The following is a 24,355-nucleotide window of genomic DNA, read 5'->3' as shown; positions in this document are numbered from 1 at the left end:
CTGTAAAACACATTAATTCCTCACAGAATTGACGTTGGACATGCAGGTGACTCGCTAGGATTAATCTTAGCCTGAGCAGTTAGCCTGGTCTGGAGCAGGCTAGCTGCAGCGGATAAATCACCACAGTAACTTGGCCGGGATTAGTTTATGCTGCTTTCATGCAACCGATTTAGGGCTAAATTCAGCCAGGATAACCAACATATCCCGGCTTAATCGCTTATCTTGGTTTCGTGCAATACCCCTCTGGAAGCTTAGTCAACAATTGTTTATTGAATCCAACGGGTGCATTCGTGTGCAGATCTCTTTGTGTGGGTCCAGGTGTGTGTGGTTAACTGAAAGGACAAATGATACCATTTCCAGTTAGTTCAAAATGCAGTTATTCTGGGTAACTATGAATATATAAGAGATAACAACAACTGACAATTGTGGAAGTAATTTTAATGCATATGGTAATCAATCATATTTACTCATACAATAACCACAAGTGTAATCATTCTTTTACTTATAAAATGCATTTATTCATTTATTATTCTCAATTACATTTCATGATGTGTGTTTTTCTTCTGATATAGAACATTGACGTTATTATTCTCCTGCTGGGTCTTTGAATTTGAGGTCAGGCTGACCACTCTCTCGGACTCCTGATGTGGGGGAAAGGTGAGACCGAGAGGCAGCTGATAGAAAACAGTTGTTTAGAAAATAACAGCCTGATTGGGCGAGAATGGCGCCTTTCAATCTCCCTTCTCCTATTATCAGTTTGAGAGACTGACCTTCAGCTGGAACCAGGTTGAATAAAACTGATGTTAATGATGCAGCAAGGTAGAGTCTCTCCCGACTTCAAGCGAGTCTGGATGACCACTCTCAACTTGCAAGTATTTGTCTGTATTTTCTACTTCTCCTGTAATAAATCTTCTAATTACTTTTACTCATTCAGACTCTTGGTAATTTTTCTACAACACAATACAGAACAGTAAGATAAATAAATACTCAAATTGTCCATCAGAGGTCTCTGTTAACCATGACACGGGTGGTAACCAGTACTATAAACAGAAACCCACGGAAATTTGTGTTTTATGATTACAAAGGGGGTTCACAGCAACGTAGCAACTCAGTAGATGTACACAGTGTTACCCCAAAACAAACATGAGAGCTACTAAAGGGCCAGACCCAAAGCTATATGAGATCTCAATTACTGCAAACCATTTAAATGGAACTACACATATTAGTAGTAGCGTTTTGTGTGAACAAGGATAAGCTTCAAAGGATAAATAAAGCAACACTTACATCTTCATTCACGCACGCTTAACAGAAGTCACAGACGTAGCGCAGAACCGGCAAAACTCTCACGTGCTCTACTCTCCGAGCTCCGAGCTTGTGCAGTGCCCAGCAGTCGTTTGGGTGCGTTCCATTACCACATCTAGACAGCCAGAGGAGTCCGGGTGGGGACATTTGCACAAAATATGTCAGACAGATACAATAGATGTGCTGTATTGATAGAATTACCAGTAATCAAACATAGCAACAAACATCTCAATGCAAATATCAGCATGCCTTGTTGATATCTCCACATGGATGAAGGATCGCCACTTTAACATAAATCTGTCCAAGACCGAGCTTATTGTCTGTCCAGCCAATCCTTCCTTACAGCCACAGATAAGCGTGCAGCTTGACTCCATCACGCTTGTGCCTACGTCTTCTACCAGGAATCTTGGTGTCATGGTAGACAACCAGCTGACCTTTAAGGACCACGTCGCCTCGGTTGCTCGATCTTGCCGATTTTCTCTCTACAACATCAGGAGGATCAGACCCTACCTGACTGAACACACGGCCCAGCTCCTGGTCCAGGCTCTGGTCATTTCACGCATTGACTACTGCAACTCCTTACTGGCTGGCCTGCCTGCATGCTCAGTTAAACCTCTGCAGATGATCCAGAACGCAGCAGCACGTCTGGTCTTCAACCAGCCCAAAAGAGCTCATGTCACTCCGCTGCTAATCGCTCTCCACTGGATTCCAGTTGCAGCGCATCAGATTCAAAGCTCTGCTTCTGGCTTACAAAACAATAACCCAAACGGCTCCGGTCTACCTCCACTCCTTAATCCAGAGCTACACTCCCTCTCCACAGTTACGCTCTGCCAGTGAAAGATGCCTAGTGCTCCCACCACAAGGTGGCGCCACATCAGTAGCTAGACTCTTCTCCTCTGTTGTTCCCCGGTGGTGGAACCATCTACCAAACTCCGTCCGATCCGCAGAGTCCTTATCCACTTTTAAAAGCAAGCTAAAGACTCAGTTGTTTAAGGAGCATTTCCACACTTAGCTTAACTCTTTTACTCATCGGAATGAGTTAAAAAGATTTGTCCAGCTCTTTGGTTCAGCTCAGTACTGAAGAAGATGTGTGCACTTATGCTTAAGATGATGTTGTGTGATGAAATCATAAGGAAAAAAAAGAAAGTCCTGCCTCTAGTGCTACATGACAGCACCTGCGTCCACCTGGACTCCCAGCAGTCTGAGTACCACTTAATGATGACGTCCCTTCTGGTTGGTTTCTGCTGGTGTTCTTACTCTCGTCTCGAAGTCGCTTTGGAGAAAAGCGTCTGACTGTAGAACAGAACAGAATGGAGTAGAAAACAGAAATTAAACATAAAAGCATATATACACAACATGAGTTAGAAAAGGATTTCTTGTTGGGTTAAAAGTTTGAATCAAATCAAACTTTATAAAGCGCTTTTCGTGCCGAAGGCAACACAAAGTGCTTTCCATGATAAACATTCATGCATATTTCTGTTGAAGCATAATAAAAACAAAACAAGCCTTTACATACATCAAAGTAGAATTACATAACAATAAATAAACACTCATTAAAATCTTTCACAGTCATATGCACACACATGCATACACACACATACATCGAGCAGACCGCCCCATTCTGTACAAACATGACTAAGTTCTGTCTCCAAACTGAATGTAGGTATAAAATACTAAAAGTAATAAACATCTGGCCTGATGCTGCTGTGAGGAAACAATATCATGGGGATCCATCCACACCAGGAGCCAGTCCACCCATGTCCTACCGGGGCAACCACCCCCATCAGGGCAGACCGGGACCCACACTACCGTCATAAGGGTGCAGTGCAGGGCCCCAGCCACACAGACAAGGGTGATCACCGCGGCAACAACCCCCAGACGGAGCAGGCAAAATCCCCGGGGTGGAGGATCCCCATGAGGAAAACACTGGAATTAAAATGAAGATTAAATAACCTTAAGAAACAATAAGAACAGCTGCATGTATATGTGGCGATAAGGGGTCGTGCAAGGGTTGGACAACGCCACCCCGGGACTTCCACCCGAGGAAATGAACCCCGGTGGTAATTCTTACCACCAGGTAGCCAGGTTCACAATGCACGAGGCAGAGACAGCACTTCCAATAAACCAATGAATTTATTAAACAAAGCAATATCCGTTAAAATAACCAACAAGATTAAAAGGGGTTAATCAGGGCTGAGACCTACTTGGTTGGGAAGGGTCCCAAAACAAACGAAAAAGGGGATCCCAGGGACACCACAAGTGAGGGTGAACAAACCACACCAACTCAAATCCACACGACACACATAGGGGGAAACCACCAATAGGGACACCGATCCACCACCAAGGGGCTCAGCACCTGATAAAGGAAAAAAACAGAATTATAATCACGCTAAATAAGACAAACCAACACAAACTTGATAAAAGAAAATACAAAAAAATAACGTCTATACTAAAACGTGCACGTGCACGCGTGCACGTCAGCTCGGCTAATAGTCAAGATAAAAGGTTCCTTCTGGCTAAACAGCTGACGGCGTCAGCGCACACACCGCAGCCGTCAGTCCTGGAAAAAAAAACCAAAACTTAGCCGACACGTCCTCCTGACGAAGATCCTCTTCAGTGATCGCGCCGAGCAAAGAGCAGCCACACCAGCACAGCCAAGCAAAACAAAACGGAACCAAGCAAAGCAAAGCAAAGCAGCAGCGGTCCAAGCAGACGTGATCCAGCGCAGCACGGTCACTCCACAGCTCGAATCAGACGACCTCGTATCACGGAGCCTTCCCCGACCCGCTTTATCCTCTGCAGCTTAGCGTCAGGCGGCGGATTATCACGCCGCTGTGTATAAAAGGAATCCCCGACTGGTTATGCAGCCTGCAGCCTCAGCCTAATGGATCCGGGAGCTTGGTGAAGAGTGCACCCTGCAGCAATACCCGGTGAGTCTCTGCAACAATAACCAGAGTGAGCAGCACTGGAGGGACAAACAACCAATTTGCAGCAGCAGCTGCTAGCCTACCTGCACCATCCAAGAGGGGGAAATTACGGATACCAAGAACTGACGTAACCCAGCCACCAGGAAGCAAGAGGCAGCCTGCACGCCCTGCTTGCCTTTTATATCATCGGCCTGCTCAGTAATTAGCCGACCAACACATACGGCAATCAATGAAACCCATAACATCCGTGTGTCCTGCTACATATATACATGTATGCATGTATGTAAATACATGCACGTATTGATGTACGTGCTTCTCGTGTGTGTGTGTGTGTGTGTGTGTGTGTGTGTGTGTGTGTGTGTGTGTATATACATGTACATAAGTATTTTCATGTAAGTATGTATACATATCAATATATCTCCATATTTTTATGTATGTATGTATGTGCATATGTATTAGGGATGGGCCGATACCAATACTAGCATCGGAAATACTCGCTGTATTAGATCTTTCCTGGTTGTATTTGCAGCAAGGAAATATCTACCTGGGGGAATAAACATTCCCCCCCAGGTTGTCAGAACAGACGAAGCTAAATTACGTCCATCTGCTTAGAACAGTTGAGGATGATCCCACACATTGGAGATCCTTACTCATGTCACTCATGGGAAGGGTTGCCACCATACAAATGATGATCGTACCTAAAGTCAATGATCTATTTTCATTTATTCCCATTAAACCTTCCTCCACCTGGTTTGAGTCATGGGGCTCATACATCACTAAATTTCTCTGGAAAGACAAACCACCACATATTAGTTTAGTGAATCTGAAATCTTTGTCGTAAGTTTTTTTAAGTGTGAGGATGGTCCACACCCATAAGAGGGTGTTCAACCAATGGGCAGCCTCTGCAGTGCTGGGATCAGATGACCTAGGGGGCTGGTTCAGTGTTTCCTTTCTGATTTCCTTTGTAAAAGTATCAAACATTTGTTAATACATCTGTACGTTATCAAATGTTAGTCTTAAATGTCATTGTTAAAATACTGATATACATTCTAAAGAAACATTATCATCATTCAAACAAAGCAAATGTCATTAAAATGAACTATAAAGAATGGTGAGGAAAATTTCAGATCATGAAGGAATCAAACTTGTCAACCTTGTACCATAACGATGATCTGCATATCTAAATACCAATAGCTTATCAACAGCATATGAAAATATTTAAAATATTGACAGAATCTTTGTTCTCTACTGTATCTTAGATAAAGAAAGTCTGTCCCCTGCAGTGTTCTTCTGCTGAAGTGCCAAACCTTTAAAAGTTTATTACCCGCAGGAATGTTAAGTTAAACAAGTCCTGGTGAGGGATCCCACCAGATGATCTCGTCTTTGCCCTGGTTGAGATATTAGACCTGTGGGTGTTAGCTTGTCAGCTTGGAAAAACAAACAAGTTTTGAGAGTAGAAGGTCCTAGGTCATCAGTTGAACATCCATCTGTGAAGCAGGGGAAAATTACTTTGTTTTAAGTATTTTCATGAAAGATTTGTGGATGTGCAGAAGATTAGTTCGGAAACTTCCCAGATACCGAGTTTATAAAAAGTTCAAACTTCCACTCCAAACTTTTAGTCACAAATGTGTTTAAATACCTTCAAAATGACTGACAACTCAAATTTAGGCCTTGTACAATACAAATTCTCTGCAGAAGCTACTATACAGGACAGAGTGTTCAAGATGGGTTTAGCACCATCAAACATCTGCTCACATTGCACTAATAACACACCCAATGATTATTTGCATGCTTTATGGTCTTGCATGCCTTTTTTTTTAGAAGCTTTTGCTTCAGGTACGTGAAGACCTTTCACCGTGGTTAAAGTGTAATATTACTGCACACCCCACACTGGGCCTACTTGGTGACCTGGGTGATACCAACATAGAAATGAACTCTGCATACATGGTCCTCACTGGGTGGCTGGGCCGCCCCAGCGTGGGCTGGGCGGTGAAGCCTGGGCCCTGGTGCTGGGGAACTGTCCTCTTTTCAGTGGGTGGGGCGGCCTGCACTGGAGCAGGGGATATGGGGTGAGAGTGGGAGTTGGGGATATGGGTTTGAAGAAGTGGAACAGGTTGGGGGGTGGGGGATGCTCTGGCTGCAGCCTCTCTTTGCCGCCTCCTGTCTGGAAGCATTGCCATTACTGCAGTGAGCTGTCTCAGTTCTGCTCTGTGGGCCCTCTTGGTCTGCCTCTGATCCTTGGACTCATTTGTCAATCTCAGCGATGGATCTTTCGACAGCCCAGTTTCCACATGTGTACTCAGCTTGTTATAATTCTAGGATGAGAGGAGTAGCAACTCTAATTAATAGAAGGTTAAACGTTGACATTAAGAATACAATCATAGATCCAGAAGCAAGATTCATAATAGTTACAATATCTATTCAAAATGTTAAGTTATGTACTGCAAATATATATGGTCCAAATGTTGATGACCCGTCCTTTTTTCACTCCCTTTTCACCTCACTCAGTTATACCAGACCAACATAGTACCACAGGAAGTCATCAAGTCTAGCAATCCACAGAAAGTGTTAAACAGTATATGAAGGATTTTGGCCTTTGTGATGCTTGGCACTATCATCATCCCACCATGAGGTGGAGATTGGAGTAGGTGGGGGGAATCGATGGTGCCCTGGTTCCTGGGGTGGGTGCTTGGGTTAGTGCTACAGGGCTGCTGCTTAGGGTCCGGGTCTCTGGGTTTCCCTGGTCTGCCTCTAGCCTCCGTAGAGGTGTGGTTGCATTTGCACCATCTCACTCAGCACTCTTCATCACTGATCACTCCTTAAACCTCATACTCGGCATGCTGACACAGTCAATGAGTTGTCCAGTGAGTTTATAAACTAAGAGACAATTTCTTTTTTTTCCCTGTGAGTTTGTATCTGGTTAGTGTGCTACTTTTGTGATATGTCTTTTTGATTTTGTTATTTAAGACGTCTTAATGACTAGCAGCTCCGTTTTTCAGTAAAAGCCGTAGGAAATTTTCTGCTGTGTTCATGTACAGGTGTAACAGTTTGTTGCCTGGTTGAAAGTTTGGATTGAAGGGTCGTTGCCTTCTGTCTGTGGTGTTTTTGTCTCCTCTTCTAATAAATCAGAATATCAAGAGGAACCTTACCCATAGGCCTCCCCTTGGCAGAGCAAATTTGTTAAGCCCGATACAGCAACTAGATTATCATTATGCTTGCTATGATGCTGGACAGGACAAATTAAAAAAACAACAACAACAAAAAAAGTATAAACACACACACAGCATACGAACTTTCCAATCGCACTCCCCAGCACCTCCCCCTCCCTCCCACCATGCTCTGTGGGAGACATCCCTGACAGACCAGAGGGCAGTGAGCCCCAAATCCGGTCTCCACCTCCACCCCCAGCCACCCCCATCACCTCCCACCCAGACGCAGCCGACTGCGCATCCCCCAGGACAAAGAGTGTTTAAGATGGGTCTAACATCATCAAACATCTGCTTATATTAATAACACACTCAATCAGGGGTGGCCAACGTCGGTCCTCGAGAGCCACAGTCCTGCAGGTTTTCCATGCACCCTGCACTGACACACCTGACTCAAACTAATGAGTCATTGTGTAAATTCTCATAGACTGTTGGATCCATTTAATTTGAGTCAGGTGTGCTGGTGCAGGGATGCATGGAAAACCTGCTGGATTGTGGCTCTTGAGGACCGACGTTGGCCACCCCTGCACTCAATGATTATTTACATGCTTTATGTTTTTGCACACCTTTTCAGAAGTTTTTGCTTCAGGTATGTGAAGACCTTGCAACGTGGTTAAAGTGTAATATTACTGCACTCTCCACACTGGGCAAACTCTGTGACCTGGGGCTGCCCCAGCATGGGCTGGGTGGTGAAGCCTGGGCCCTGGTGTTGGGGAACTGTCCACCATTGCTGCAGTGGTCTGTCTCAGTTCTGCTCTGTGGTGGCTGCTGGTTGACCGAGGCTTGGGCCCTCTCGGTCTGCCTCTGATCCTTGGAGGTAGTGCGGTTGCATTTACATAAGCACTCAACACAACTCACCCCTAATGCTTAGTACACACACCTACATACAGACACATGCTGACACCCACACATATACTTGTGTTCGTTGCAGTTCCTGGTTTTTGCAGTTTTTCTTCTCACAGGTGCCCCTATAGATTGTCTGTTGTGTTCTCGTAAGGCTGATTTCTACCAATGGGTGCAGGTCGGGTTGGACTGGTTAGGATGTGGATATGTTTGGAAACTCACCTCGCTGCATTTCCAAAGCCAACCATAACCTTTACTAAGAGGTGAAATATCAGTTGGATAGTTGTAGATGCCTTAAGCTACGTCGAGCCATCGCAGCACCTTAATTAGAATAGAATCAAAACACCACACAGAAACAAAGGAGGAGATTGGTGATCATCCAACAGTTTGTGTCTTTTCTTCTTAGCAGTGCTTTGTAATTCAATTTTAAATGGAGATTTAATCAACAAAGAAAATATGTTGCTCTAAACAAGAAGCCATTCCTACTTTGTTGTTTTTGTCAGGTTTTCCTGAACTGATCAACAGATTGCAGTGTGTAAAACTCCACCCTTTCGTGTCAGGTCGGTTGGATTGGTACCCCAACGGAAGGGCAAGAAAAAGTAAAACGGGTCGGGTCGGATATTAGGGTACCCGTCCCAGTTTCTGTGGAAATGTGTCCGGACCAGATGATGGAAACAGGGCTTTAGAAGCCTTCAGGATGTTTACTGTTTCATTCCAGGCTGTTTAGTTTATCTGTTTAGCTTTGATTGCAGTTTGTTTTCTACCTTTAGTTTTGTTCTTCCTTTCTCCATCTTTTCTCTTTCTAATTCTCCTCTATCCACCTATTTTTATATGTTTCTCCATTCCTGTTAAAAGGAAAAACATATTTTAAAATAATAATAAAAGAACATTTAAGATTCAAGGGGAGCCCCATATCCAAAAGGCTCCTCGTTTGACCTAAATTTCTTGATTACCCTCATATAAGGACGAGTCAGGGACCATTAACAGTCAGTCAGATCTCAGAAAATTCTGAGATCTTTTATTGAGATATATGACGTAGGACATACACGTACACATGAATATAGTTAACACACATGAATACACTCTGCTCGTGGCTACTATTACAGGGAGAATAATCTAAACACTATAGTCAAATTCTGACATCCAAGTATTATGTTTTCCATTAACTTATAAAAAATTAAATGATTTAGAAGTTAATGAAAAAAAGTAATGAGTTTCTGGATATATTTAAAACCCCCCCAAAAAATAAAAGAACTAACCACCTAAAGTTATAAATCTTATCAGAAGGATTAAATGGAGAAGTCTGCTTCTTGCAGCAGGTTACAGTAATCTCATAATATACAATTACACTGATAAAATCATACAATGTGGAAAGTATTTAGATAAGGCATTTTGTTAGCAAATTATCTGAAAGATCCTTGTGAAAAAACCTTGTCTTTACAAGAAATAATCTATATTCATGAAAGAAAAAAAAAACATGTCCCCCGTAAATAATTCACTTTTATGTATCAGAATATAGTGAAGAAATATCTAGTCTTCAAATAGGTCTCTAAAGCCTGGTACACACAATGATTTTTTAAATCATAGGAAATCTTTTTTATCTGGTCAAGACCTCACAAATGGAAATAAAAAAGTCAGTTTTGATCGTACTGCGTTGTGTGCCCCGAAAATGTAATCACAGAACACACACATGACGATGCTGTCCAGCAACTCATCTACAATCTAGTCCTCCGAGCTGGTCAAACATTGAAACATAGAAGATGAGCCATATCAACAACCCGCAAAAAATGTAGAAGAACCATATCAACAATCGGCAAAAAACGCAGAAGAACCACATCAACAACTGGCAAAAAACGTAGAAGAAGAACCATAGCAACAACCGGCAAAAAAATGTAGAAGAACCACATCAACAACCAGCAAAAAATGTAGAAGAAGAACCATATCAACAACCGGCAAAAAATGTAGAAGGACCATATCAACAACCGGCAAAAAATGTAGAAGAAGAACCATACCAACGACCGGCAAAAAACGTAGAAGAAGAACCATACCAACGACCGGCAAAAAACGTAGAAGAAGAACCATACCAACAACTGGCAAAAAACGTAGAAGAAGAACCACATCAACAACAAGCAAAAAAACGTAGAAAAAGAAGCATGGCAACAAATGGCACAAAGCAAAGAAGAAGAAACATGGTAACAATCGGAAAGAAGGGGGAAAGAAGGGGATATATAGGACGGGGGAATGATGGAGGTCTTGGGACCATTGTTAACAGAAAAAGGCAGAACTAAAAAAAATATCAGACTGGAGACGGCGTGAACACGGACTTTGTTTACTTTCTTACTCCCCAGCCAGCTCGCTCTGATTGGCCACATTCCGTGCCACGTCACCCCCCACACAGTCACAATGCACGAGTCGGCGGTGTTCTTCAGAAATCTGCACTGAAATATTAAACATGTTCAATGTTCCCAACTGTGGCTATGACCCATATCGGAGCAGATTATCGGGACAAATCGGCTCATAACACACCACAGACCATATTATGACTGGACAGAGAAATCACACGATTATCAGGCGTTTGCCGTCCAAGGTTGGGAAGAGGCAAAATCAGGTCAAAAACAGCCCAAATATTGTTATGTGTGTACCAGGCTTATAAGTAAATACAACCCTCAGGTGAACAACAACACATTATATCGCCCATACTGCCATCCATGTTCTTTACCTGTTTGTGGGGCTAGAGCCTAACCAAGTTAGTCAGGCGAGAGGCGATGTTGTTGCAGCCGAATATTTCTAGACTCGGTCCTCTTCCTTCCCTTTGTAAAATGGCTGCAGGAGCATTTAATCATCAGTAGTTTTTAAAATTATTGACAGAACGTCCAAACACCAGATAAACACAGATGTCTGAGACTGAACAGGTGGAAACACCTAAACCTGAACGTCATTCATCATTCAGCTTGTAAGGATCTAAGTTATTAATTTGTGTTTTTGCATCATAACAACTCTTCACCTGTCTTGCGAGCTCATCGAGATTAGGATCTTAGCTGCTAGCAAAATATGGACAAATTTGTGAAGGTACCAATGGGCAATGAATGAATGAACAACAGATTTCAACTACTAAAAAAAGACAACAAAATCTGATGAGGCACATTTTGCCCTAGACATGACCAGGTTATGTTCAAGTAAAGGTCAATGGTGGGTACTGAAGAGACACCACAGTGTATCACCACCGTAGAATACCCCCTTGAAGTTCCTCTAACCAGCTCATATTTACACTGTAAACAACATTGTTTACAGATTAGTAGCAAAATTTTGCACTTTCGTCGTTTCTATTTTGTGTGGACACGCATGTGTCCTTTTAAAGAGACACGCCATCTAAATAATTCACCACAAACCTCACAAGGAAACGGTCTCTGTCCTGTGTGGATTCTCATGTGTCGGTCTAAGCTTGTCTTTTGACTAAATCTTTGTCCACATTTCTCACAGCTGAATGGTTTGTCTCCTGTGTGGATTCTCATGTGTTCATTTAAGTTTGTCTTTTGACTAAATCTTTGTCCACACTCATCACAGCTGAATGGTTTGTCTCCTGTGTGGATTCTCATGTGTTGGTTTAAGTGTGCCTTGCGACAAAATCTTCGTCCACACTCATCACAGCTGAATGGTTTTTCTCCTGTGTGGATTCTCATGTGTTGGTTAAAGTCCCACTTTCTAATAAATCTTTGTCCACATTCATCACAGCTAAATGGTTTGTCTCCTGTGTGGATTCTCATGTGCCTGTTTAAGTCCCCCTTTCCAACAAATCTATGTCCACATTCATCACAACTAAATGGTTTGTCTCCTGTGTGGATTCTCATGTGTAGCTTTAAGTTTGTCTTTTGACTAAATCTTTGTCCACATTCAGTCATTTTACCACAGATTTTTGATGTTGACATAAACATTAAATTTAACAGTTTTTACATGTGTTAAAACTTTCCTGCAAGTTTACATTTTGCATCACTTTAAAACATCTTGTATGGTTTAAATAAAGGTTTCTTTGTTAAATGTCTCTAGAGAGATGGTTGGTGGTGAACCTCTTCACTACATTCAGAGTAGCTGAGGGATTTTCTGGCAGTGTTACACTCCACGTCACTGTTTACACCTGCCCTATGTGCCCTGTCGTCATTCCATCTTCCATCACTTATCCTGATTGGGCCATAGATCCTGTGCTTCCTGTTTTTTGGAGAGATGCTCCAAGTCCTGCTTGTCAAGACCACATTTGCAGGGAACTCCTTCTTCTACCAGCAACAGTTGTAGGCATCTGCAGATAACACTGAAAAACAAACAAAATCTCTGTTAATTTCTTCATTTGAGCATGTGTAGATCCATTGACAGAACATGGTGACCCTCATCTTTCCCTAGATACTGTCTGACGCACATCTGGGATATAACTTAACTCCTTAAAGATATCATAGGTTGTTTACGACTTTAGTTTACACCAGTCTTCAGATTTATGTGCCCAAGCTCTGAAGCCTGAGGGGAGACAGGCTCTGCTTTGTCTCAGCCTTATCTGGTAAGGATGACCTCCAGTTGTCAACAGAAAGGTATAAAACCTTTTGTCTCTTCCTGGTCTTTTATTTCATCAATTTGTCTTCAATGGGATCTGTGTTGAAAGCTCAGTGGATCTGCATTCGACTACTCTGCCTAGGCTGCATTGTCTTCCTGCTTCAGGGTTCAGAAGACTGTTCTCAACTTGCAAGTAATTCTGTATTCAATACTTCTCCTGTACTAAACTTTATATACTCTTACTCATTCCAGACTCTTGGCAATGTTTCTTCAACAAATTACAGGGCTCATTGACATCTGATCTGTTGCACTCTGATGTGATGGCTGGAGTAGCACAGCACACTAAATAGTGGAGGGCAAAATGCAGCAAAAAGTGCTAAAAACAAAAGCTGTGTACAAAGCACAGATGGGTTGTGTTGTGGCAGAGAAAATCAGTGGTGTTCTGTCAGAATTTCTGAAAAAATAGTAGCAATCACTGCAGATAATGCTGCCATTATAAATATGGCTATTAAGCGCCTGCAATTAGGTAAACTGTGCTGTGTTGCCCACACACTTAACCCTTATGCACCCCTTTGAAAAAAAATCCCCTTTTGCACCCTAACACACATAAATGTGCATGTAAAAAGTCATAGAAAATATTTCATATTTCTTTTTTACTTTTTTTATTCTTCAAACCAGGATCAATTCTAATCATCCATATCAATGATTAATGAATTTTTAATAAATTTTTAATTTGCGGAAGTTAAAGATTAGCTTAGAAATTAATTTATACGCATTATTAGTTTTTGCTTAGTGTCAAATACTCCTGTTTTGTACCCTTCTGCACAGAAATATGTGCATAAAATCAAGTTATACTAAATAATTAATTAATTATTTTATTGTCTATTTTTGTTTTGTTTTTTAAACCCTCATCAGACCTTTACACATATCAAACATCTAATTTTATGTGTGGGCTGTAATAAAGAGCTTCACCTACAGTCCATGTAACAAGTCAAGCTATTCATTATAACACCATGAAGGCTAACAGAAAATAGACCATAAACAATATCTAGAAATGAATTGAACAATAACAACAACAATAACAACATAACACGAACAGTTCAGGGGAGGCAGGAGCTGCAAACTGAAGTAATGTTCCTTGCAAAGAGGTTTTTTGCAGTTGCTTTGCACAATTCTTTTGCTAGAGCCAACCATGGTAATAATGTTTTTCAGCAGCTCCTCTGTCAGAGCAAATGGAGTGAAAAACTTGCCACTTGTGACTATTACTCTTGTCAGGCCTTCTGTATTCTCCAGCACAACACAACCCAGCAGCCATCTTTTTCATTTTTTCCTGGGCCGGAGCACCAGCTGATCGGCCGGTGTACAAACTCAAATGCAGTAAGATGTTTTTACGTCACAGGCTACCCACATTTTCAGGCCATACCTGGCTGGTTTCACTGGCATGTACTGCCTAAAACTGCCGTGCCCTTTATATGGAACTAACTGCTCATCCACGCAGAAGTCCTCATCCTGGTTTGAAGATCACCTGTACCGGGAGGATTCCACTCGAGCGCCACAAAATAAGGTGGCAGCTGGTTTGACCACGGATACGCTAGAGATGGCTGCTTGACCGCAGTTGGAATTTGTGGGTGACCACTGAACTTTACCACTTTTAGACCTCCAAGACGGTCTTCCGTGGCTTCTTCACCACCTTTTGTGGAGTCACTGGAGCTGGTGGATGACTAGTCAGCCGCCGGAATGTAGACCTCAACTTGGTGGAGTGAGTGTTGCTCTCTGTGATTTTATCTGAGATTCCACCGGTGTGCTCAGTCACATCTGTTTGGGACTGCATGATGTCCTGGGCCTGCATGATGTCCTGGGCCTCTGCTACCGTGTAACGGTTTTTTCATGGTATCAGGTAGGAAATTAAATGCTTTTCTCCAACTTGCTCTTATAAACTGTGCTGCAGATGCAGCTGTGTAAACAAAGATGAGGATTGTTTTCACGTCAACACATAACTTTGATGTGCTGCAAAGGGTCCTGTGTTTTGTTCATTTCAAAGCAGTGCAGGGGAATGCATGTAGATGTGCATTTTACATATTTTAAAATAAAAATGTGGAGCTGCTTGAACGTTCGGGAAAAAAATACACATGAAATGGATAATATGTCAAAGTTGCCACTTGAAAGCTTCCTGCGCTATTGTGCATTTTGTCACACTGTAATGCAATTCAATATACACATTTTTGTGCTTAGGGTCCAAATGGGGAGTAATTCCGATAACGGTAAAGGGTCTGTACTTATATAGCGATTTTATCCAAAGCGCTTTACATGTACATCACATTCACCCATTCACACACACACACATTCACACACTGATGGCGGAAGCTGCCACGCAAGGCGCTGACCATGACCAATCAGGAGCAAGTAGGGGTTCGGTGTCTTGCTCAGGGACACCTCAACATGAGCTCGACGGGCCGGGATCGAACCTGCAACTCTTGGGTTACAAGACGACCACTCTACCCACTGAGCCATGTTACAGCATAATGTTGTTTACAATAGCCTGAAAATAAAATTAAGATCGTGAAAAAATGCAATTTTCTGCATCCCATCCCTCATCTTTAAAATCAGCGAGGGGAAATGTTAAATATGCTAGAAATTAAAATGCAAAAACACATAAATGGTCATAGGTGTGCATAAGGGGTAATCTTGCAGCACAAAGTCTGTACACAAAACAAGAGGCTGATGCACGAAATAACAAAGCAAGAACTGGATACTGCAATTTCCAAATTAAAAACAAATAAGATGCCAGGGACAGACGGTTACCCAGCAGAGTGGTACAAAGAATTTAAGCATGCAGTGTCACCTCTGCTACTGGAATGCTTTAACTATGTACTTAAAGGTGGTGAAACTCCAATATCTTGGAGGCAAGCCATAATCTCTGTAATTCCCAAGCCCGGTAAAGATAAATCTGAATGCGGTTCCTATAGACCTATATCAATTCTAAACTTAGACTAGAGACTATTTACATCTATACTAGCAAAGAGATTGGAAAACATAATCCCAGAACTCATAGATGAAGACCAAAGCGGGTTTCTCAAACACAAGATAATATAAAGCGAACCTTACATGTAATGGATTACATGTCCAGGACTGAAGATGAAGCCATTGTTCTTAGTCTTGATGCAGAAAAAGCATTTGATTCTGTCAGATGGGAATATTTATACTTAGTATTACAACGATTTGGTTTTAATAGCTCTATAATCCAGGTTCTAAAAAACTTATATTATGCACCAACAGCCCGAATAAAAGTAAACGGCAGCCTATCTAACTCAGTAACACTAGAGAGGGGTTGTAGACAAGGATGCCCACTAAGTCCAACCTTGTTTGCCTTATTTATTGAACCGCTTGCCCAATCACTGAGGGAGGATAATGATATAAAAGGAATTTGGATAAGAGGAACATAATATAAAATATGCCTTTACACGGATGACATATTGATTACTCTTTTCCAGCCTGACTTCAGCCTAAATAAATTATTGTCCCGTCTGACAACGTTTGGTCAATACTCTGGCTCTAAACTAAACATTGATAAAACACAACTCATTTCATACAATTATACACCTTCATGCCACATTACAAACCTTTCTAACTTAAGATGGGACAATAGCACTATTAAATACCTGGGTGTTAAAATTCCAAAAGATCTGTCTAATATCTACACTCTAAATTACCTGCCAATAACCAAAGGAATAAAGGAGGACTTAAGTAGATGGACTTTGTTGCCATTTAACCTACATAATCGTATAGACATAATTAAGATGAATATCCTACCACGACTTCTTTTTCTCTTTCAGTCTATACCCTCAGCAATACCCATACAACAATTTACAGAATGGAGGAGGATGTTTTCAGGATTTATTTGGAAAGGTCCAAAACCCAGGGTTAGATATAAAACCTTACAACTACCTAAAGAAGAAGGAGGGCTCTCCTTACCAAATATGGAGAATTATTACAAGGCAGCACAACTAAGATACCTAATATATTGGTGCGACCCATATTACAGTGCCAAATGGAAGAACTTAGAAATATCCCAGTTAAACATACCCCTACAGACATTAATAGGAGATAAGAATATGTACTCACAACAAAAAGAGCACTTAAACAGCTTGACAAAAACATCCTTTAACATCTGGTTTGAAGAATGTCGTAAAACTGGAAAACCAAATCAAATTGCTCAGATGGATACCATATGATAGTGATTTTAAACCATCACAGATTGATGAACGATTTAAGTTTTGGACCTTTAGAGGTATAACTACATATTGTCTGATTTCTAGTGTAGAAGAACTGAATAGTTTTCAAACACTGAAAGACAAATATGATCTAGAAAAACAGGATTTCTTCAGGTATCTTCAGGTCAGAGCCCACTTTAATTGTGCAATAAAAATAGGAACCGGTTACTCAGGTCTAGTTAACATACTGATAGATGCATACAAATCAAATATTAACAGAAAACTGGTCGCTAGATTTTACCGATGCCTACAGTCCTATAACAAGAACTCCACAACTTATGTTAAATCTAAATGGGAGAAAGAAGCCAAAATAACAATTTCAGAAGAAGGCTGGATGAAGATATTGAAAACTTTACTAAATACCACAAGCTCAGGTCTATGGAGGGAATTTATGTGGAAAAATGTAATTAGATTTTTCATTACACCAAAAATAAAACAACTCCAGACAGCCAGGCTGAGGGAGGGACGATGCTGGAGAGAATGTGGAGAAACACTAGCAAATCATTTTCACATATTTTGGGACTGCCCAGCTATTAAACCATACTGGTTAGGAGTGGTAGAGGACATCAACTCAGTAATGGGTTACAAGATCAAACATGACTTTCGCACAGTATATCTTGGAGACACCTCATCCTGTACTAAATCTAGTGACAGATACCTGATCAACATATTGTTGGTCGCCAGCAAAAAGGCAATAACAAGACATTGGCTGTCTAAAGATCTTCCAACTAAAACCCAGTGGATTGGAATTGTAAACGAGATATATAACATGGAAAGAATAACCTTCTCCCTGAATCTGAACATAGATAAATTCAATGACTACTGGAAGAAATGGAAGACTTGCACACCCTCATAATGAAAATGAAATATACATACAATGATACGACTATAAACCAAGCTGTGTGTTGCATATCACACTGATGTAGGTGTTGATACTGTATGTGTTTTTTGTTTGTGTAGGTAATGGAACGGGAAATGTAGCTATCCTCTGAGGCTGATATAAGTAAACCTACTATCTAATCTTAACAAAGGGATACAGTTCATAACAATACCAAAATAAAAATTCACTTCACCCTATGTAAAAATCTACAAATGCCAAGCTATTCTTAGTCCACACTGTTATTTATTGATGGTTTCTCTTAACAGTCTGTGTCTGTTCTGATTGTTTCTGTTTGTTTACTGATATATACTGGTGTTGTTTGTATGTACGAAAACAATAAAAAATAAAATATAAAAAAAAAAAACCCTTATCATATCACTACTTTGTCTTGAATAATCAATAAATCTATCAGTGCCAGTTTACCTAAAGAAACACAACTATATACGTACTGAACATGAAATTAAATGAAAAAGAACATGGTATATATTAAAAATAATTAATACCTTATTAACCTCCCTACCCAGGTTCAGGAACCCCGACCTCCACTGCCTCTGGTTGGCTAACAGTAAAACTGGGATCAGCTGAGCCCCGTCCATACAGGCCGAGGGCGTCTAAAGAGAGAAAGAGAAAGCTGGTCTAAAGAGATGGACGGAGAAAGACAGAGTTCCTCTTTGGTTACCATGACTTGGCCTTTTATTAATGTCCCTGCAGAGGGCGCACGCTTCATTCAAAGGACATTCAGACCACCAGACCCACGGGTTTTCAGGGGGAGGACCACCAGTAGCAGTGGTCTCTGACGTTGTCTTGGTATCTACAGTTCAACAGAACAAACATTTCTTCAAAGATACCTCCAACTCTGAGACATGTTCTGGTTCTTTATTTCCACCTGCTGCAGGTTCGCTTTGCTGGTAAGATTGCCCCACACACACACACACACACACACACACGATAATCACAAAGATGATGCATATTGATTATTGGGTTATTAATAAACTGAACAGGGCCAGTACATACAGAGACAAATCAGCTGCTTTATGTAAACAGATTTATAACAAGAGGAGACAGAAATAAATGAGGACGGTGAATCAACAACTGACAGCAGTGACGTCGGTCAGGAGAGGCGTCATGATAAAAAAGAAAAACTACATAAAATAAATACTAATATTTTCCACTGATCTGTGTTAAAAATGCATTTTCAGTATGACTCTACACAAAAATCGCAGAATTTGAGGATTTCCTGATCAAATCCAGGACAGAAATCCCGGGTGAGGACGTGGCGAGCTGGGCCTCGTCTGACTGGTGATCCAGTACAAACTGGGTTCATTACGCGTTTCTGTTCCTCAGCATATCCAATACAAACTTCACACAAATAAAGTTTATACAATTTACATGATTTACATGATTACATTTAATTTTCCTGTTTGAAGGCATAAGAATGTATTTTTGTTATACACCACCATTGTTATATACCGTTATATGGATTATACCATCCATTATTGACCCTTTCCCCACAATTTTAACAATTTCAGGTTCATCCACAAAAGATCAGAAAAGCTGAAACACAAAATACTGCATTTTAAGGGATCTACACACGGCTTACAACGAAAAGATTTAAAGACTAAGTGTTGTAGTTTTTCTTCTTAACGAGAATTATTTCCATTTTCACAAATAAAATAAAGGTTTCATAAACTTTGTTTTAATTTATCTAGCTGTTGTTTAGGATATTTCAGTCCACGTTTGAAGTCTAACTGCTGTAGTTTTTATGAAGAGCTGTCTAATGTGGTCTAAAATGCTCTAAATTCAGTGGAATCGGAAGCTAACTTCAGCCTCGTGTATTTTACGTTGTTTGGGCCACATAAAACGGTGTTTTTAACGGCGTTTGATTAGAGAAGCACCAATAGACTGGTTTACCCCTTTTAGCTTGCCATACACGCGAGTATAAATTCGTCTTTATTCTTAAGGCGACGTGACGACGGGCCTGATTAACCCCACAGAGCCACAACTTCGTTGCACCAACAACTTTAACCTCACTAAGCACCAAACATCACAACCACACAATTCCCGGTAATATGACCGTTTACCGATTAAATTAAACACAACAATGTATGTAAATTCTCACCTTCCTTCCCCACGAGGGTCCCCTCGATAAACGAGTCTTTGTCCGATCCTTCTTCCTCCCCGTCGTTTCTCCCCAGCGAGCTGGAGTCAGCAGAGGACAGAAACCAACAGTAGTATCCAGATACGTCGGAGTTTCAACTTCTCATCACACAATGTTGCAGAAATACCTTGTCTCGTGCTCCACCTCGATCTTAACCGGAAGTAGTAGTAGTCTTCTTCATAGATATATAAATATTATAAAGACCTTTATTATATTATCTATGACTGGAACAGCTTAATGACTCGCGCTCTCTCTGAAACTTTCTCAGAGAATAATTCCGTCGTTTTCTATCTTCCCTCCTGAAACAAGGGTGGGTAGGAACCAAAAATACCCGAGCAATAACCACAGTTACACAAGCAATAATTCAGTTTACATTTGTCTCGTAAAGGCTCTTTTTAGGCTTTCCCATCGTTTATGTTGGATTAATGTCATTTTAGTTTGCTTGCTGTCTAAAAATCTTAAATAACTTGGATGTGAAACTGTTTTCACACTGAACAAACATCCGGTTTCTAATAAGTTTTCAGTTGCTTTATCTTTAATAAAATATAAATAATTGTTTTAACCAAGAATGTGAGCTGAATTTGGTATTTAATGCATTTTAGCCATTTGTACGGTGGCCAGGAAGTGCAAAACAATATTACATCGAGTGAAACACTTTTACATTTTTGCAATACACATTTACATCGACTGCAACAGTTTTACATATTAACAATGCACATTTACATCATAGAAACCATATTTACATTTACAAAACAAAAGTACAATGCCAAAACACTTTTACAATCACTGATGCAAACTTACATGTGCATAACATTTTACAAAGTTCTGAACGCATTGCTGAAAAACTTCTACCACCAACAAAGCAACTTTACATCGACTGCAACACTTTTACAAGTTTACCAAAACACTTTTACAACGATAGGTGTTTCACCAAAATCGCTGATTCATCAGAATCTGTGACCACAGGGGGGCGATAGTGTACATTTTTCTGCATGTACATCTTAGAACACAAGCAAAGTCTTGAACACTTTTATTAAAAAAACACATTTCTGATAGCTATCTGAATGTGTGACTTTACTGTACCTTAATTTTAATTATCCAAAGCAAAGCAGCCTTTTGGTGGTGGCAGAAGGAAAGAAAAACAACAAATATTCACATTGATTATACAAAAAAATAAAACCTTCTATGCTGAAACTAAGTGTCGTCCTCTTCATCAGGTCCATCTTCTAGTACCGGGTTGTCCTCTTCATCAGGTCCACCTTCTAGTACCGGGTCATCCTCTTCATCAGGTCCACCTTCTAGTACCGGGTCGGACCTTTTTAATCCTGGTGTGATAGATGAAGCAGGTGGTGGAAACCTTCCTCAGAGGTTTTCTCCATATTGACATGACAGCATCACACAGTTGCTGCAGGTTTGTCGGCTGCATCCATGATGCGAATCTCCCGTTCCACCACATCCCAAAGCTGCTCTACTGGACTGAGATCTGGTGGCTGTGGAGGCCGTTGGAGTCCAGTGAACTCATCGTCATGTTGTAGAAAGCAGGTGGAGATGATCTGAGCTTAGACCTGACCCACTGCAGCAACACCAGAACATAGACTGCCCCCACAGGCTTGTACAGCAGCACTAGACATGATGCTGCTTCCCTTCATCCTCCTCTCTTCTTACCCTGATGCTCCATCACTCTGGACCACGGTAGATCTGGACTCATCAGACCACATGACCTTCTTCCATGGCTCCAGAGTCCAGTCTTTATGCTCCCTAGCAACCTGAAGCCTTTTTCTCCAGTTATCCTCACTGATTAGTGGTTTTCTTCTGACTACACAGCTGTTCAGTCCCTTGAGTTTCTTCACATTGTTCATGTGGAAAAGTTCTAACTTTCACTACTAAACATGGTCCTGAGTTCTACTGCTGTTTTTCTTCCATCTGGTTCCACCAAACCTTTTACTGATCACTGATCACCATCATTCAGGATGTTTTTCTGACCACATTTCTTCCTGGAAGATGATGGTTTCCTACCATCCTTCCAGTTATAATAGTGCTTTGGACAGTTCTGAACCCAGTTCTAATAGTTTCTGCTTTTCCTTCTCTGCTTGATGCCAACGATCTGACCCTTCTGAAACAGAAATACAGGAAAAAATAAATAAAAATAGAATAAACCTGAGTATACCCTGCCTCTCATATGCTAATTGCTGGAATATAGAGTCCAGCCACCCGTGATCCTGAAATGGACTAAACATAATAGAAAATTAATGAGTTGACATACAATATATGTCAGACAGATACAATAGATGTGTTGTTTTGATAGAATTTCCAGTAATCAAACATAGCAACAAACATCTCAATGCAAATATCAGCATGCCTTGTTGATATCTCCACATGGATGAAGGATCGCCACTTTAACCTAAATCTGTCCAAGACCGAGCTTATTGTCTGTCCAGCCAATCTTTCCTTACAGCCACAGATAAGCGTGCAGCTTGACTCCATCACGCTTGTGCCTACATCTTCTACCAGGAATCTTGGTGTCATGGTAGACAACCAGCTGACCTTTAAGGACCACGTTGCCTCGGTTGCTCGATCTTGCCGATTTTCTCTCTACAATATCAGGAGGATCAGACCCTACCTGACTGAACACACGACCCAGCTCCTGGTCCAGGCTCTGGTCATTTCACACATTGACTACTGCAACTTCTTACTGGCTGGCCTGCCTGCATGCTCAGTTAAACCTCTGCAGATGATCCAGAACGCAGCAGCCCGTCTGGTCTTCAACCAGCCCAAAAGAGCTCATGTCACTCCGCTGCTAATCGCTCTCCACTGGATTCCAGTTGCAGCGCATCAGATTCAAAGCTCTGCTTCTGGCTTACAAAACAATAACCCAAACGGCTCCGGTCTACCTCCACTCCTCAATCCAGAGCTACACTCCCTCTCCACAGTTACACTCTGCCAGTGAAAGACGCCTAGTGCTCCCACCACAAGGTGGCGCCACATCAGTAGCTAGACTCTTCTCCTCTGTTGTTCCCCGGTGGTGGAACCATCTACCAAACTCCGTCCGATCCGCAGAGTCCTTATCCACTTTTAAAAGCAAGCTAAAGACTCAGTTGTTTAAGGAGCATTTCCACACTTAGCTTAACTCTTTTACTCATCGGAATGAGTTAAAAAGATTTGTCCAGCTCTTTGGTTCAGCTCAGTACTGAAGAAGCTGCGTGCACTTATGCTTAAGATGATGTTGTGTAAAGAAATTGTGATCTTGTAATTAAACAAAGGACTATTGTAGGGAGGGGAAGAGGGAAAAAAAGCACTGCCTCTAGCACTACATGACCCAACTGGACTCACAGCAGTCTGACTATCACTTCATGATGACGTCCCTCCTGGTTGACTTCTTGCTTGTCTTGGTCTTACTCTCAGATGTACGTCGCTTTGAGGAAAACAGCTGCTAAATTACTGTAGAATAGAATAGAAAAGAACAGAATAGAGTAGAAAACATAGAAGTTAAACATAAAATCATATATACAACATAAGTTAGAAGAGGATTTCTTATTTCTTATTGGGGTAAAAGTTTAAATGTTTTGCAAAGATGAAATATATATATACCAACGTCTCTGCTCTAGAGGATCTGTGGTCGCCTCCGGGTTTGTCCAGCAGCTGCTTCCTCCCTCTACTCTCATGTTGTTTTAGAAATCATGACGGCTGTTGATGATCAGCTGATTGTAGTACAGCACGGCTTAGTCTTGTCCTAGATCAGTGCATCGTTTTGGTGTAAAATGACATATTTCTTGTGGGCCCGTGTGTTGTCTCTAGCTGGTGTTTGGCCCGCAGCATCAGCTACATCCCTTTTAACAACTATCTAGATGAGTTCTCCCTCTTTGGGAACAGGAGGAGAACTACTCTCCGCCTCTGGGACTCCTTAAAGAATGGACCTCTTGTTGGACTGGGACTCCGCCAGTTGGGGGAAAAGGCTTGCTGCTCTGCAGGTGACCAGTCACCCCATCTCCCTGCAGGAACTTTTCCCACTCCTCTTTCATGCCAGCCATGGACAGGTGAACGACCTCTGTGCTCAACCTGTGGATGACGTGACTGGCAGCCTGCCTCCCTGCTGGTGCACTGACAATGAACTTCCCGCTGCAGGGTTGATGGTCAGCAATGAAGTCCACCATTGCTGTTGCATCACCCCCTGCTGGAGGCTGGTGGAATGGAGGGATTACACAATTTAGTTTGAGTGTCTCTCTGGTTGTCTC

The sequence above is a fragment of the Melanotaenia boesemani genome, chromosome 6 (assembly GCF_017639745.1).
Source record: "Melanotaenia boesemani isolate fMelBoe1 chromosome 6, fMelBoe1.pri, whole genome shotgun sequence".
Lineage (NCBI taxonomy): Eukaryota > Metazoa > Chordata > Actinopteri > Atheriniformes > Melanotaeniidae > Melanotaenia > Melanotaenia boesemani.
The sequence above is the reverse complement of the archived record's forward strand: the minus strand, read 5'-3'. Positions refer to the sequence as shown.